A 16,486-nucleotide genomic window follows, 5' to 3' on the forward strand; every position below is an offset into this window, starting at 1 on the left:
AGTAAAAGTGGTGAGAGTGGGCATCCTTATCTTGTTTCTGATCTTGGAGAAATAGCTTTCAGTTTTTCATTTGAGTGTGATGTTAGCTGTGGGTTTGTCATATATGGCGTTTATTAGGTTGAGATATATTTCTTCTGTACCCACTTTATTAAGAGTTTTTATCATGAATGCATCAATGCCTCTATTGAGATGATCATAAGATTTTTATTCTTTGTTTTGTTAATGTGGTGTATCACATTAACTGATTTGTGGATATTGAACCCTGGAATAAATCCCACTTGATCATGGTGTATGATCCTTTTAATATATTGTTGTATTTAGTTTGCTAATATTTTGTTGAGGTTTTTGCATCTATGTTCATCAGAGATATTGGCCTGAATTTTCTTTTTTCATGTTCTCTTTGTTTGATTTTGTTATAAATCATAAAATAAGTTAGGAAGTGTTCTCTCCTCTTCAATTTTTTTGGAAGAGTTTGAAAAGAATAAGGTATTAAATCTTCTTTGAATGTTTGGTAGAATTCACCTGTGAAGGCATCTGGTTCTGAACTTCTGTTTTTTGGTAAGGTTTGGATTACTGTTTCAATCTCCTAATGATTGATCTATTCACATTTTCTATTTCTTCATGAATTAGTCATCAGAGGTTGGTTGATTATAAGAATTCATCCATTCTTCTAGGTTGTCCAATTTGTGGGCATATAGCTGTTCATAGTATTCTCTTATAATCTTTTGTATTTCTGTGGTATCCTTTGTAATTTCTCCTCTTTTTTTTTTGATTTTATTATCTGAGTCCGTTCTTTTCTTAGTAAGTCTAGCTTAAGCTATGACAATTTTGTTTATTTTTTTTAAAGAACCAGCTGTGAGTTTCATTGATGTTTTCTGTTGTCTTTTTAGTCTCTATTTCATCTATTTCCATTGTGATTTTTATTTTTTCCTTCCTTCTACTGACACTGGGCTTCATTTGTTCTTCTTTTTGTAGTTCCTCTAGTTTAAGGTTAGATTGTTTATTTGAGATTTTTCTTATTTCTTGAGGTTGGCCTGTTGTTATAAACTTCCCTCTAAGTACTGCTTACTGTATCCCATAGATTTTTGGTATATCATCTTTTCATTTTTATTTGTCTTCAGGTATTTTTTTTAATATCTCTTTTGGTTTCTTCATTGACCCAGTAGTTGTTCAACAGCATGTTGTTTAGTCTCCATGTACTTGTGTAATGTCCAGCTTTCTTCTTGTAGTTGATTTGTAGTTTCATATTGTTGTGATCAGAAATGGTGCCTGATATGATATCAATCTTATTAAATTTGAGACTTGTTTTGTGTCCCAACATATGGTCTATTCTTGAGAAAGTTCCATGTGTGCTTGAGAAGTATGCGTGTTTTGCTCCATTTGGATGGAATGTTCTATATAAATCTATTAAGTTCATCTGGTATAATGTTTCATTTAAGGCTGCTGTTTCCTTGTTGACTTTCTGTCTGGATGATCTATTCATTGATGTAAGTGGGGTGTTAAAGTCCTCTATTATTATTGTGTTGCTGTCAATTTCTCCCTTTAGGTCTATTAATAATTGCTTTATGTATTTTGGTGCTCTCATGTTAGGTACATATGTATTAATAAATGTTATGGCTTCTTGATGGGTTGTCCCCTTTATCATTGTGTGATGTCCATTTTTGTCTCGTGTTACCTGTTTTGGCTTGACATGTATTTTGTCTGAGTATGGATATACCTGTTTTCTTTTGGCTGCCATTTGCTTGGAGTATCATCTTCTATCTCTTTACTTTGACCCTATGTTTGTCTTTAGAGCTGAGATGAGTCTCCTAGAGGCAGCATATAGGTGGGTCTTGTTTTTAATCCATACGGCCATTCTATGTCTTTTGATTGGTGAATTCAAGCCGTTTACATTTAGGGTGATTACTGATAAATGAGGACTTAGTACTGTCATTTTATCTTTTGTTTTCTGGTTGCTCCATATCTCCATTGTTTCTTTTTCCTTGTGTTTCTGTCCACCTTTTTAGTTTAGTGGTTCTCATGATGTTTTTCTCAGTTTCCTCTTTTTATGTTTTGTGTCTGTGCTCTAAATTCATGTTTTGTGGTTACCATGAGGTTTGTATAAAATATCTCATAGATAAAATAGTCCCTTTTCTGCAGATAGTATCGTGTCTTCATTTGGCAAATGGGCTCTGTCTTTTAACTCTTCCCCCTTTAAGTTTTTGTTTTCTCAAATTATCCCTTTTTATATTGTGCATTTGTTACCAAATTAAAGTATTTTTACTGCCTCTTTCCCTTTATCTTTTATGCTGTAATTATGTGTTTAACAATCTATTCTGATATAGAATTGCAGTTTCCTGATTCTGTCTATTTATCAACTTACTAATAGTTTTGTGTACTTTTACCTTTTCATTTCCCGTAAAAAATCTCCTTTCAACATTTCTTGTAAGACAGGTCTAGTGCGGATGAACTCAGCCGTTGTCTGTCTGAGAAAGCCTTTATTTCTCCTTCATATCTGAAGGATAACTGCTGGAGAGAGTATTCTTGTCTGATAGTTTTCATCTTTCAATATTTGGATATGTCATTCCACTATTTCCTGGCATGTAGAGTTTCTGCTGAGAAATCTGCTAATGGCCTAATGGGGTTCCTTTGTAGGTTACTGCCTTCCCCCCACCCCCAAACTGAAAAGTCTTTATCAATAACTTTTAACAGCTTTAATATAATATGTCTTGGAGAAGGTTATTTTTTGCATTTAGAAAATTAGATGATCTGTTAGCTTCATGGACTTGTAAATCTAGTTAATTCATGAGGTTTGGGAAGTTTTTAACTGTTATTTCTTTAAATAAACTCTCTCCCTTCTCCCTCTCTTCTCCTTCAGGGATTCCCATTATCCTTCTGTTGCCTTTCATAATGGAGTTGGATAGTTCTTGTAGAATTTCTTCACTTTTTAAAATCATAGTTCTCTCTCCTCTTTTACCTGAATCATTTGTATATTTCTATCTTCGAGCTCACTAATTCTCTTCCATATGGTCTGCTCTATTTCCAGTGCTTTCTTTTTTGTTTTTTGGGGTTTTTTTAAACATCTTTATTGGAGTATAATTGCTTTACAGTGGTGTGTTAGTTTCTGCTGTATCACAAAGTGAATCAGCTATACGTATACATATACCCCCATATCCCCTCCCTCTTGAACCTCCCTCCCACCCTCCCTATCCCACCCCTCTAGGTGGTCACAAAGCACTGAGCTGATTTCCCTGTGCTATGCAGCTGCTTCCCACTCGCTATTTATTTTACATTTGGTAGTGTATATATGTCCATGCCACTCTCTCACTTCATCCCAGCTTACACTTCCCCCTACCCATGTCCTCAAGTCCATTCTCTATGTCTGCATCTTTATTCCTGTCCTGCCCCTAGGTTCTTCAAAACCTTTTTCTTTTTTTTTACATTCCATATATATGTGTTAGCATGTGGTATTTGTTTTTCTCTTTCTGACTTACTTCACTCTGTACGAAAGACTCTAGGTCCATCCAACTCACTACAAATAACTCAATTTCGTTTCTTTTTATGGCTGAGTAATATTCCATTGTATATATGTGCCACATCTTCTTTATCCATTCATACAATGATGGACACTTAGGTTGCTTCCATGTCCTGGCTATTGTAAATAGAGCTGCAATGAACATTGTGGTACATGACTCTTTTTGAATTATGGTTTTCTCAGGGTACCTGCCCGGTGGTGAGATTGCTGGTTCATATGGTAGTTCTATTTTTACTTTTTAAGGAACCTCCATACTGTTCTCCATAGTGGCTGTATCAATTTACATTACCACCAACAGTGCAAGAGGGTTCCCTTTTCTCCACACCCTCTCCAGCATTTATGGTTTGTAGATTTTTTGATGATGGCCATTCTGACTGGTGTGAGGTGATACCTCATTGTAGTTTTGATTTGCATTTCTCTACTGATTAGTGATGTTGAGCATCCTTTCATGTATTTGTCGGCAATCTGTATATCTTCTTTGGAGAAATGTCTATTTAGGTCTTCTGCCCATTTTTGGATTGGGTTGTTCTTTTTTTGATATTGAGCCGCATGAGTTCCTTGTATATTTTGAAGATTAATCCTTTGTCAGTTGCTTCATTTGCAAATATTTTCTCCCATTCTGAGGTTTGTCTTTTCATCTTGTTTATGGTTTCCTTTTCTTGCAAAATATTTTAAGTTTCATGAGGTCCCATTTGTTTATTTTTGTTTTTATTTCCCTTTCTCTAGGAGGTGGGTCACAAAAGATCTTGCTGTGATTTATGTCATAGAGTGTTCGGCCTATGTTTTCCTCTAAGAGTTTGATAGTGTCTGGCCTAACATTTAGGTCTTGAATCCATTTTGAGTTTATTTTTGTGTATGGTGTTAGGAAGTGTTCTAATTTTATTCTTTTACATGTGGCTGTCCTGTTTTCCCAGCACCACTTATTGAAGAGGCTGTCTTTTTCTCCATTGTATACTCTTGCCTCCTTTATCAAAGATAAAGTGACCATATGTGTGTGGGTTTATCTCTGGGCTTTCTATCCTGTTCCATTGATCTATATTTCTGTTTTTGTGCCAGTACCATACTGCCTTTTTTTTTTTTTTTAACATCTTTATTGAAGTATAATTGCTTTACAATGGTGTGTTAGTTTCTGCTTAATACTGTCTTGATTACTGTAGCTTTGTAGTTTAGTCTGGAGTCAGGGAGCCTGATTCCTCCAGCTCTGTTTTTCTTTCTCAAGATTGCCTTGGCTATTCAGGGTCTTTTGTGTTTCCATACAAATAGTGCAACTTTTTGTTCTGGTTCTATGAAAAATTCCATTGGTAGTTTGATAGGGATTGCACTGAATCTGTAGATTGCTTTGGGCAGTATAGTCATTTTCACAATGTGGATTCTTCCAATCCAAGAACATGGTATATCTCTCCATCTGTTTGTATCACCTTTAATTTCTTTCATCAGTGTCTTATAGTTTTCTGCATACAGGTCTTTTGTCTCCTTAGGTAAGTTTATTCCTAGGTATTTTATTCTTTTTGTTGCAATGGTAAATGGGAGTGTTTCCTTAATTTCTCTTTCAGATTTTTCATCATTAGTGTATAGGAATGCAAGAGATTTCTGTGCATTAATCTTGTATCCTGCTACTTTACCAAATTCATTGATTAGCTCTAGTAGTATTCTGGTAGCATCTTTAGGATTCTCTATATATAGTATCATGTCATCTGCAAACTGTGACAGTTTTACTTCTTCTTTTCTGATTTGGATTCCTTTTATTTCTTTTTCTTCTCTGATTTCTGTGGCTAAAACTTCCAAAACTATGTTGAATAATAGTGGTGAGAGTGGGCAACCTTGTCTTGTTCCTGATCTTAGTGGAAATGGTTTCAGTTTTTCACCATTGAGAACGATGTTGGCTGTGGGTTTGTCATATACAGCCTTTATTATGTTGAGGTAAGTTCCCTCTATGCCCACTTTCTGGAGGGTTTTTATCATAAATGGGTGTTAAATTTTGTTGCAAGCTTTTTCTGCATCTGTTGAGATGATCATATGGTTTTCATTCTTCAATTTGTTAATATGGTGTATCACATTGATTGATTTGTGTATATTGAAGAATCCTTGCATTCCTGGATAAACCCCACTTGATCATGGTGTATGATCCTTTTAATGTGCTGTTGGATTCTGTTTGCTAGCATTTTGTTGAGGATTTTTGCTTCTATGTTCATCAGTGATATTGGCCTGTAGTTTTCTTCTTTTGTGACATCTTTCTCTGGTTTTGGTATCAGGTTGATGGTGGCCTCTTAGAATGAGTTTGGGAGTGTTCCTCCCTCTGCAATATTTTGGAAGAGTTTGAGAAGGATAGGTGTTAGCTCTTCTCTAAATGTTTGATAGAATTCACCTGTGAAGCCATCTGGTCCTGGGCTTTTGTCTGTTGGAAGATTTTTAATCACAGTTTCAATTTCAGTGCTTGTGATTGGTCTGTTATATTTTCTATTTCTTCCTGGTTCAGTCTCAGAAGGTTGTGCTTTTCTAAGAATTTGTCCATTACTTCCAGGTTGTCCATTTTATTGACATAGAGTTGCTTGTAGTAGTCTTATGATGCTTTGTATTTCTGTGATGTCAGTTGTTAACTTCTCCCTTTTCATTTCTAATTCTATTGATTTGAGTCTTTTCCCTTTTTTTCTTGATGAGTCTGGCTAATGATTCATCAATTTTGTTTATCTTCTCAAAGAACCAGCTTTCAGTTTTATAGATCTTTGCTGTTTTTTGTTCTTCTTTCTCTAAGTGCTTTAGATGTAATATTAGGTTGTTTATTTGAGATGTTTCTCGTTTCTTGAGGGAGGATTGTATTGCTGTAACCTTCCCTCTTAGAACTGCTTTTGCTGCATCCCATAGCTTTTGGGTCGTTGTGTTTTCATTGTCATTTGTTTCTAGGTATCCTTTGATTTCCTCTTTGTTTTCTTCAGTGATCTCTTGGTTATTTAGTAGTGTATTATTTAGCCTCCATGTATTTGTATTTTTTACATTTTTTTCCCTGTAATTGATATCTAGTTTTATAACATTATGGTCGGAAAAGGTACTTGATAAGGTTTCAATTTTCTTAAATTTACCAAGGCTTGATTTGTGACCCAAGATATGATCTATCCTGAAGAATGTTCCATGAGCACTTGAGAAGAAAGTGTATTCTGTTGTGTTTGGATGGAATGTACTATAAATATCAATTAAGTCTATCTTGTTTAATGTGTCATTTAAAGCTGTGTTTCCTTACTTATTTTCATTTTAGATGATCTGTCCATTGGTGAAAGTGGGGTGTTAAAGCTCCCTACTATTATTGTGTTACTGTCAATTTCCCCTTTAATGGCTGTTAGCATTTGCCATATGTATTGAGGTGCTCCTATGTTGTATGCATAAATATTTACAATTGTTATATCTTCTTGGGTTGATCCCTTGATCATTACGTAGTGTCATTCTTTGTCTCTTGTAATAGTCTTTATTTTAAAGTCTATTTTGTGTGATATGAGAATTGCTACTCCAGCTTTCTTTTGATTTCCATATGCATGGAATATCTGTTTCCACCCCTCACTTTCAGTCTGTATGTGTCCCTAGGTCTGAAGTGGGTCTCTTGTAGACAGCATGTATACGGGTCTTGTTTTTCTATCCATTCAGCTAGTCTATGTCTTTTGGTTGGACCATTTAATCCATTTACATTTAAGGTAATTATCAATATGTATGTTCCTATTATGTGCTTCCTGGGCTTGATTGACTATTTCCTTTCCCATATTAGGGAAATTTTCAACTGTAATTTCCTCGAATATTTTCTCAGTCCCTTTCTTTTTCTCTTCTTTTTCCGGGATCCCTATAATTCAAACGTTGGTGCGTTTAATGTTGTCGCAGAAGTCTCTGAGACTGTCCTCAGTTCTTTTCATTCTTTTTTCTTTATTCTGCTCTGTGGTAGTTATTTCCACTATTTTATCTTCCAGGTCACTTATCCGTTCTTCTGCCTTAGCTATTCTGCTATTGATTCCTTCTAGAGAATTTTTAATTTCATTTATTGTGTTGTTCATCATTGTTTGTTTGCTCTTTAGTTCTTCTAGGTCCTTGTTAAATGTTTCTTGTATTTTTTCCATTCTATTTCCAAGATTTTGGATCATTTTTACTGTCATTACTTTGAATTCTTTTTCAGGTAGTCTGCCTATTTCCTCTTCATTTGTTTGGTCTGGTGGATTTTTACCTTGCTCCTTCATCTGCTGTGTATCTCTCTGTCTTCTCATTTTGCTTAACTTACTGTGTTTGGGGTCTCCTTTTCAGAGGCTGCAAGTTCATAGTTCCCATTGTTTTTGCTGCCTGCCCCCATTGGGTAAGGTTGGTTCAGTGGCTTGTGTAGGCTTCCTGGTGGAGGGGACTCTTTCCTCTGTTCTTTTTTTTTTTTTTTAACATCTTTATTAGATTATAATTGCTTTACAATGGTGTGTTAGTTTCTGCTTTATAACAAAGTGAATCAGCTATATGTATACATATATCCCCATATTTCCTCCGTCTTGCTTCGCCCTCCCACCCTCCCTTACCTGTGTTCTGACAGATGAGGCTGGATCTTGTCTTCCTGGTGGGCAGGACCACATCCGGTGGTGGGTTTTGGGGTGTCTATGATCTTATTATGATTTTAGGCAGCCTCTCTGCTAATGGGTGGGGTTGTGTTCCTGTCTTGCTGGTTGTTTGGCATGGGGTGTCCAGCACTGGAGCTTGCTGGATGTTGAGTGGAGCTGGGTCTTAGTGTTGAGATGGAGATCTCTGGTAGGGCTCTTGCCGACTGATATTACAAGGGGCCGGGAGGTCTCTGGTGGACCAATGTCTTGAACTCGTCTCTCCCTCCTCAGAGGCTCAGGTCTGACACCCGGCCAGAGCACCAAGACCCTGTCAGCCACACGGACTGGTACATGGGGAGTTTCTTGCCTTTTGGGAAATCTGAGGTCTTCTGCCAGTGTCCAGTAGGTGTTCTGTAGGAGCTGTTCCACATGTAGATGTATTTTTGATGTATTTGTGGGGAGGAAGGTGCTCTCCATGTCTTACTCCTCCACCATCGTGAAGGTCCTCTCTCCAATGCTTTCTAATGCATTCTTCATCTCATTTATTGGGTTCTTCTGCTCCAGAAATTCTGGTGTTTTTTTTCTTTTTTTTAAGAGTTCATTCTGGTAAAGTGTTCCTTCTGTGCATTAATTTTACTCCTGAGCTCACTGAACTGCCTTTCTTAGTTTTCTTGTAGCTCACTGAGTTTCTTCATGACAGCTATTTTGAATTTTCTGTCAGTCAGATTGCAATATTCTGTGACTTTAAGTTTGATTTCTGGAGAATTGTCATTTTCTTTTTGTGATAACTGTGTTACCATGGTTTTTCATGGTGCTTGAGGAGTTGTTCCTCAATTGGTACATTTGAAACAGCAAACACCTTTCTTATATAGATAAAGCTTTTAAAATTTTGATTCTAACAACTCAACTGGTTGGTAATTAAAACCTTTCTTTTGATTTTCAGCAGGTGGCATTATAGCACAAGGTTTTGATTTCTCTTACCTGAACTGCCTCTGGCTATATTAGAGAACTGGCACTTTCCACCTTCCACTGCCTCTGCCAGAGGTGTCACTGGTGTCATCATTATCATTGTCTGTACCTCTGGGTCACTGGTGCCTTGCAGCTGCTAGTGTCACTACTGTTGCTGGCTTTGCAGCTGGGGACACTGGGATGGCGGGAGCTTCCACTGCACCCAGGGTCACCTAGATTGAGGGCATTGATGCCATGGCAAGGGGAGGGGAAGGGTGGGGGAAGAGTCAGGGTCACCAGTACCTCTACCACGTCTGGGGTTGTTGGGTTTGTGGGTGCTGCCAGCAGTGGCAGTGGTGGGGGACTGGAGTTGAGAGTGGTACCCCAGCTGGAGGAACCAGGGTCATGGACCCTGCTGCTTGCACTGCCCAGCTCACTGTGCTCACAGGTTCTGATGTAGCCAGGAGGCTGGAGTAGCATGTGCCTCTTCCTCTCCTGCTACTGCGTGTTCTGGGGCTGCAGCTCAGCCACTGCAGTCAGGAGGCTGGACTTCTGGGCACTGCTTGCACTGCTTCCCCAGTCTGCCTCGTCCGTGCATTTCAATCCACCCACCTTCAGGTGTACAGGTGTGTGGATCTCTCTGGTGTCCTGGTGGGCTGGGCAGAGGAATCTCTGTTGAATTCTGGATCCTTCACATGTTCTAGATTGAAGAGGAGGGGGATAAAAAGAGCTCTTCATGCCACCATGGTGCTGACTGACATCAGTCTCTTTATGGTTTTGATGAGCCTGATTTCCAAACTAATGACACCTGGATTCAGTGAGGGAGGAGTCAAAAATCTCTGTAGATGAAGCAAAAGTTGGACACGTTTTACTGATACACTATGAATCAAGTACAAAACAGAGAGTGCATGTTTCCTGAAGTGTGGCCTATGGGCCACCCACATCAGAAGTACCTGGGGAAGCTAAATACAATTCAGTTTCTGGCCCTTCTGGCTCCTTCTCTAATCCTTTTGGATAAGATCTCTAGAGATAGGCCCCAGAGTTTAACACTCACCAGATGTAATTCTGACAGGCATCAGGTGGGAGAGTAACTGAATAAGTGTGTTATTGTATATGAAATCATTTTAGTAATCTGGCAAGTTTCTGTTTTTCATTATTCTTCACTGATTCTTATTTCAATTATATCCAAAAGAAAATGTGTCATAAGCAGTCAACAGAACACTATAAATAACCACAGAACAGGAAGTGCATTTCAAATATTTGAACAGGCAAATATGTTGCTTACTTTGTATTGGGACAATTTAAAAAGGCATGGTGTGGCAAGGCTCCTGAAGAGTTAAGGAGTATTCATCTTTTTAATGTCTGGAGCACGTATTTGTTGATGTGATTTCATTTTAAAGCAGTGATTTTGCTGACCAAGAGTACCCAACCGAACTGGCAACAAGGAGAGAAAGTGGCACAGTGCCCAGGAATCATTAATGTTAAAAAGTTCGAAAGGTGCTGCTAATGGGCAATGCTGGTGAGAAGTTCTGCTTTAAATGCAGAGATTTGTAGAGAGTATAAAAGATGTGCTCTCCTGCATGCTTGTAAGGTTGGGGAGCAGCTAATGAAATTAGACAACTTGGTTGGAGTCAGGTGAAGTAGGGGAAAAGGTCTCCTACTACCATTACTATTTCTCTTACTTAATTTCCCCCTTTCTCTCATTCAAATTTTCACCACCACTCTTCATTTTTGCTACTTAAATTTGTACTCTATTATACCTACTCTGGATTATTGCCAAAACCTTCTAACTGATCTCCTGGTCTTCATTCTCTTTCTTCTACTTGCTACCAGAATCCCCTTCCTAAAATTAGATCTCTTTCACTTTTGAGCTTAAAATCTCGGCAATGAGTAGTTTCTCACTGCCTGCAGAGTCAAGTCCAAAGTCCTCTCCATCCCAGTGAAGACACCCTGGCTCCTGCCAACCATTCCCCTCCTTGACTTGAGTCATTCACTTTATGCCGTTTGCAGCCATGTTTCGTCACACTGATTGTAGTTCACTGAGCCATTTGTGAGTGTTCAGCTCTATTTCTTCCTCATAAACAAGAGATAAGCAATGCAACAAATCAAACCTCTTGAAAGTATACATTTCTGGCCAAGGCCTTTAGAGGTCAAAAATGTAATATTTTTCTTCCCAACGTCAGCTTATGAGCTCCCAAATTACATGAGTGCTCTTGGGAGAGAGAACACATTATCTTGATCCCAAGGATTTTCACCTTAGTCCATGGAATTTCTCCTGGGAAGTTCCTCTTATCTTTATATGAGCTGGTGACATCTAATGACAGGCCTTTTAGCAATGGGGGATTTTCCCGGACACTTTGGCGCTCAAATCCCTTCCCCATTATCCAGGATGCCCTATGCCCCACATATCAGCTGGAGGAAAGGTGAAGCTCCTGAGACAAAGGGAAAGGGCTCTTACATGGTGTGAGTTATAGATAAGGAACCTGGAAGAAGGGAACTGAACCTTATTTAATCTTGCAGGAGTTCTTACTCCAGGCTCCTCATTCTGCCTAGATTGGGAGTCTAGGGTACTTAGAATAGTCAATTACAAGACAGGGGAACTTTAATATTCTCTCTCCTGTTTGCTAAAGGTATACCTGGTTTAAATATTAATGAGACACAAAGCTAATAATGCTGCTCAATTCCTTTTCTCCTTTTCTTCAAAAAATCCCCTGCTGTCTGCAAATGCTTAGATGCTTACTTTCCAAAAAGATTCTTAGATGCTTAAGGCAAAATATTCTTTCTGTCTCTCCAACAGAAATTCTTTTATAAGGTTGCGTGACTTAAAAAATTATATGGTAAGCTTTAGGGGCTTCGTGTGTTTGTAAAACAGACAGAGTCAGGCCAAGACCAGAATATGATTTGAAAGCAACTGTAAAATAGTGCCCTTATTTAAGGACAGCCTGTCTTTCCTTCCTCCCTCCCTTCCTACCTTCTTTCCTTCCATCCTTCCCATCCTTCCCATCCTTCCTTCCTCCCTTTTCCCCTTCCTCTCTTCCTTTCTTTCTTCTCTTTTTCACTTACTTTTTCTCTTCTTTCTTTCTCTTGCACTTCCACCTTTTCTATTTCTCTCTCTCATTTTTTCCCCTTTTTCTCTCTCTTTTGTTTTTGCTTCCATCCATTTATTGAACAGTACAACAGGCCAGGCTATGCATGAGAGACAGAAATATGAAAAAAAAAAAAAACCCACTACTGCCTTTAGTGACCACACAATCTAGTGTTGGGAGAAACATACAGGTATGCAATTAACAAGGATGTTTGGGGTTAAGCTGATGTTTTTTAAGGCAAGGAAGGCTTTTTCTCCAATTCAATGACTTATTTATTCATTCATGGTACTAGATTATTCTCATGGTACTGAGAATTGTAACTTCTTTTTGCTATAGCATGAGGACCGAGTTGGAGAGTGCTGATAAATAAATAGGCTAGAAAGGGAAGCAAGAGCAGATGATAATAGCCTTACAGTTCATGATAAAGGATTTGGCATTTGTCTTGAAGTCTGTGAGAAGCCACTACTAAAGGGCTTGAAGCAAGGGAATGAGACGATCATATCATTAGAAAAAATGTTATCTGGTAATAGTGAGAATAGCCAGGTAGTGGGGAGAGGGTAGGGCATTAGATAAAGGTAAGGAGACATTTTAGGAGTATGTCACCATCATCTAAAGGCATTAAACTCAGTCAGTGGAACTTGAACCTTTAGAGAAGACATGAGGTTTTAACCCACAGAAGAAATGTGGGTGAGTGGCAGAAACAGAGGAGTTCCAGAAGGCACCCAGGTCTTGAACACAGTATCATTAACACAGGTTCAGATCACAGGAGGAGAAGGCCTAGGGCTGGGGTGGAGGGAGCATGATTTGGGGTTCAATTTGAAGCCTCTAACATATATTTAGGGGGGAAATGGCTTAGGAACTCAGATGAGAGATTGATAAAAGATGTAGCTTTGGAAGTTGGTGGTCTGTAGGTGGTGGTTGAGACCATGGGGTTGGGTACAATCACTCAAGGATCGGGGGGGAAGAGAGTAGGATAGAGGCAAAAGACCAGTCTTTGGAAACACTAATACTTAGGGAAATAAGAGATGGCAACTCAGGAGTCTGAGATTAAATGACCTGGGAGGTAGAAAGAGGGACTAAAGCAAGTGATTTCATGGGAGCCAAGGAAGAAAAGTTTCAAGAAAAGATAAATAAAGCCAGCATTGAATATTGTAGAGAATTCAAGAATAAAGGCCCCAGACAACATTAACTGAATTAGGCAACAAGGTGGTCATCAGGGACCTCAGTGAGAAAGGTTTCCATAGATTGGGGTGGCGGTGGAACACAAAATTGGTTGAGGAGAGAAGGGGTGGGGGGCATTGGAAAGCTGGGCAAAAGCTAATGGGGGCTACAGCACGGTGACACTGGAAAAGCTAAGCTGATGGCAGAGAGGCTGTGAATCAGGGTCCTTGCTGGGGTGAGGGTGGCCTTCTGTGGAGGCCCCAGAGCGGGAACTAAAGGGAACAAAGATGTGTCAGCGCTGAGCCACCACAGGAACAGACAGAAGGGGCTGGCCAAGCTGGGCTCGCCCAGCACCCACCTGCCTGGGGGCACTCAGGCTCCGGAGACTGAGCTTACGTTCTCTTCTTCTGCGACCCAACTCCAACACTGAAGAAGGAGGAGAAGCAGGAAAACATACCCTGGGCCTCTCTCTCTGTTCACTTCACTGTACTCCTCACATCGAGCCCTCTGTCCTTCCCCCGACACCCCCTCCATCGAAAGACTGTCCCTGCTTAGCCAATCCCACTAGCAATACTCAAAGAGGAAAGAAAGATGTGAGCTTATTTATGGAGGAGGATTCATATTAGACTCTACTCCGGGACACATTTTTATTAGTTTGTGCTACTGAGTCAAGAGATTTTTTTTTTTTAATTTCTTGTTTTATTATTTCTGGAAGGGTTGGAAAGACTTGAAGATGTCTAGATACAAAAAAAGAAAAAGTCCAGAGAGAGAAGATGAAGGTTCTGGAGAGACACAAGCTCTGAAGCGGTGAGAGGCGTCGCACACAGAGCAGCGGTGAAGCCAGGGACAGCCCTGTCCGCTGAGGTGGGAGGCTCTGAGGTGCAGCCGGGAACTTGGCTTCCTGTTCACTGGCCTCTAGCTGTCCAGGGCAGGAGACTCATCTTGGGCCTGGGTTGTGTTCACGGCTGGGCTGAGGCACGCCTAGGAGCGATAGGTAAATTTGGGAACAGACTCTGGAGCGGTCAGTTATATGAGTCAGTTTCCAGAAGAGTTTTTTATTCGGTGAAATGATGAAGAAGAAGTTTTATTCGCCCCAGGTGGGTGTGGGAGAGGGGCGAGTGAAGGTGGGAACGGGAAAAGAGAAACGGCATTCACTTCCAGCTCCTGTTCTTCAGCAGCAAGCTGAAGGAGCTCTTTTTCTTGAGATGTGGAGGCACCAGCCGACGGTGTTAGTTGGACACAGCCTTACTGGGCACCTAGAGGACCCCTGCCGGCACTTTGGTTCCTGGCCCTGCAATGACAGAAGCCTTGGGACCAAAGGGGTTCGCGGAACACATGGAGATTCTCAGAAGATGCCGGTTTGAGATGCTTGTTGGCCTCTACAGGTCTCTGTATCTCTCAGTTTGGGGTGGACACTCCATGGGGCTGTCCAGAAAATCATGGGGCTGAAGTCCTGAGGGAGCCGATGAAAGCAAGGGCTATCTTAATGCAGGTTACGTTTTCAGGAAGAGAGAGGCTAGGCCATCCCCGGGAGAGGTGAGGTGTGGGTCTTGAGGAGAGGAGGGTAAATTAATGGGGAATAGGACACAGCTCTGTCTGGGGCTCATGAAAGATTGCTGAACAGTGCAGAGGGCCTGGCTGGGGATGGCGAGAAGAGTTCGTAGCGCTGTCATATATCTGATTTTCTTCAGCGTTTAGTAGCTTAAACATGAGAATGTAAAAAGCAGACAGCCAGATTAATCCAGGCTGTCCAAAAAGAAATAATGTCCAAAAAGAAAGTAGAGGGACAAGTTTACAATAAGATTCTAAAAGCTTCCCAGCAAGACTTGGTTGGGGGAGGGCATCTAGAATTCCCATGGGCCGAACAGGAGCGCACAGCTGGTCGGAGAAGCAGAAAAACCCTGTTTTATAAAAAGTTATTGAGGCTGGTGTGGCCTGGGGGAAATCTTTGTTACACTTCCAGTAAGACAGCCTACAATCGAATTAGCATTTTTGGCAAACACATCACACCTTGGGCTTATATTGAGCTTACAGTCGACCAAAATCCCTAAATCTTTCACACGTGCTGCTCCTGAGTCATGTTTCTGCCATGTCGTACTTGTGAAATTAATTACTGTTTGGGACCTAAAAGTAGGGCTTTACAATTATGGCTATTAAATTTAATCTTGTTAGATTTAGGCCATGGTATCAGCTTTCAGAGACTATTTTACATACTGATTCAGGTTTTCACGCATTTCCCCTATAACTTTCAATGAGACAGAACCCAGAGGAATTCCTTATGCACATTCAAAAGTGACAGATTTACCCTATGTGTTGTTTTTTAGTTCACCTCTTCATTTTGTCTAAAAGGGACTTGGTCATATTTCTTCCTAACATCATAATTTGCCAATCATCGGTTAGGATGTTTTTGCCTGCAAGGGTGGAACTCTGAATCAGCCTGGAATAAACAATAAGAACATTTATTAGTGCTCAGAGGTAGGGAAGACTCCAGGCACAGCACAACCAGGGCTGAGACTCTGTTCTGCTGTTTGTAGTTTACCTTCTCCCATGTGTTGTCCTCAGGCCAGTTTCCTTTGTGGATACACGCTGGCTGCCAGCAGCAGTGGGGAGAGTGTGCTTCCTTGTTTGTGTCCAGAGGGAGGGTGGAAAGGGGAGAAAGTGTGAATAGAAGACTGTTCTTTCAGTTTGACTAGGACAACCTCCTACATGACCTTTAGAGTGACCAGCAATCCTGATGTGCTTGGGAGTGAGGGGTGTCCCAGGATATGGGACTTCTGGTGCTAAAACCAGGAAGATCCTGGGCTAGCAGGTGACAGCTGGTCACCCTAGCCCCTACACCTAGACCGGCGACCATTACCAGGATAAAACCTGATTCTGATTGTCTTAACCCATTGGCAAAAGGATGGGCGCTCATGGTTGGTTTGCACACATGTTTCTGAAGTGTGGCTCTGGTCTATCAGATTCCACTGGGGGCAGATTCCTTGGCACCAAACCTACTGATTCAGAATCTCTAGGCATGGAAATGGGAAATTAATTTTTATCAGGCGCTGCAGATGGTGTTCCTACACACCAGTGCTTAGAGAAACACTGGTTTAGACCTAATAGCGCTTATCCCTGAAGCTTCGGTCAACACCCAAAATGGCATGACTGCTACGCAGTGGGGCAGGGCTGGGGAGGATCCTGGGGAGTCATACGCCCCCAACACCGACTCTAGTTCCCTGGTTTTC

The sequence above is a fragment of the Balaenoptera acutorostrata genome, chromosome 4, assembly GCF_949987535.1.
Source record: "Balaenoptera acutorostrata chromosome 4, mBalAcu1.1, whole genome shotgun sequence".
Lineage (NCBI taxonomy): Eukaryota > Metazoa > Chordata > Mammalia > Artiodactyla > Balaenopteridae > Balaenoptera > Balaenoptera acutorostrata.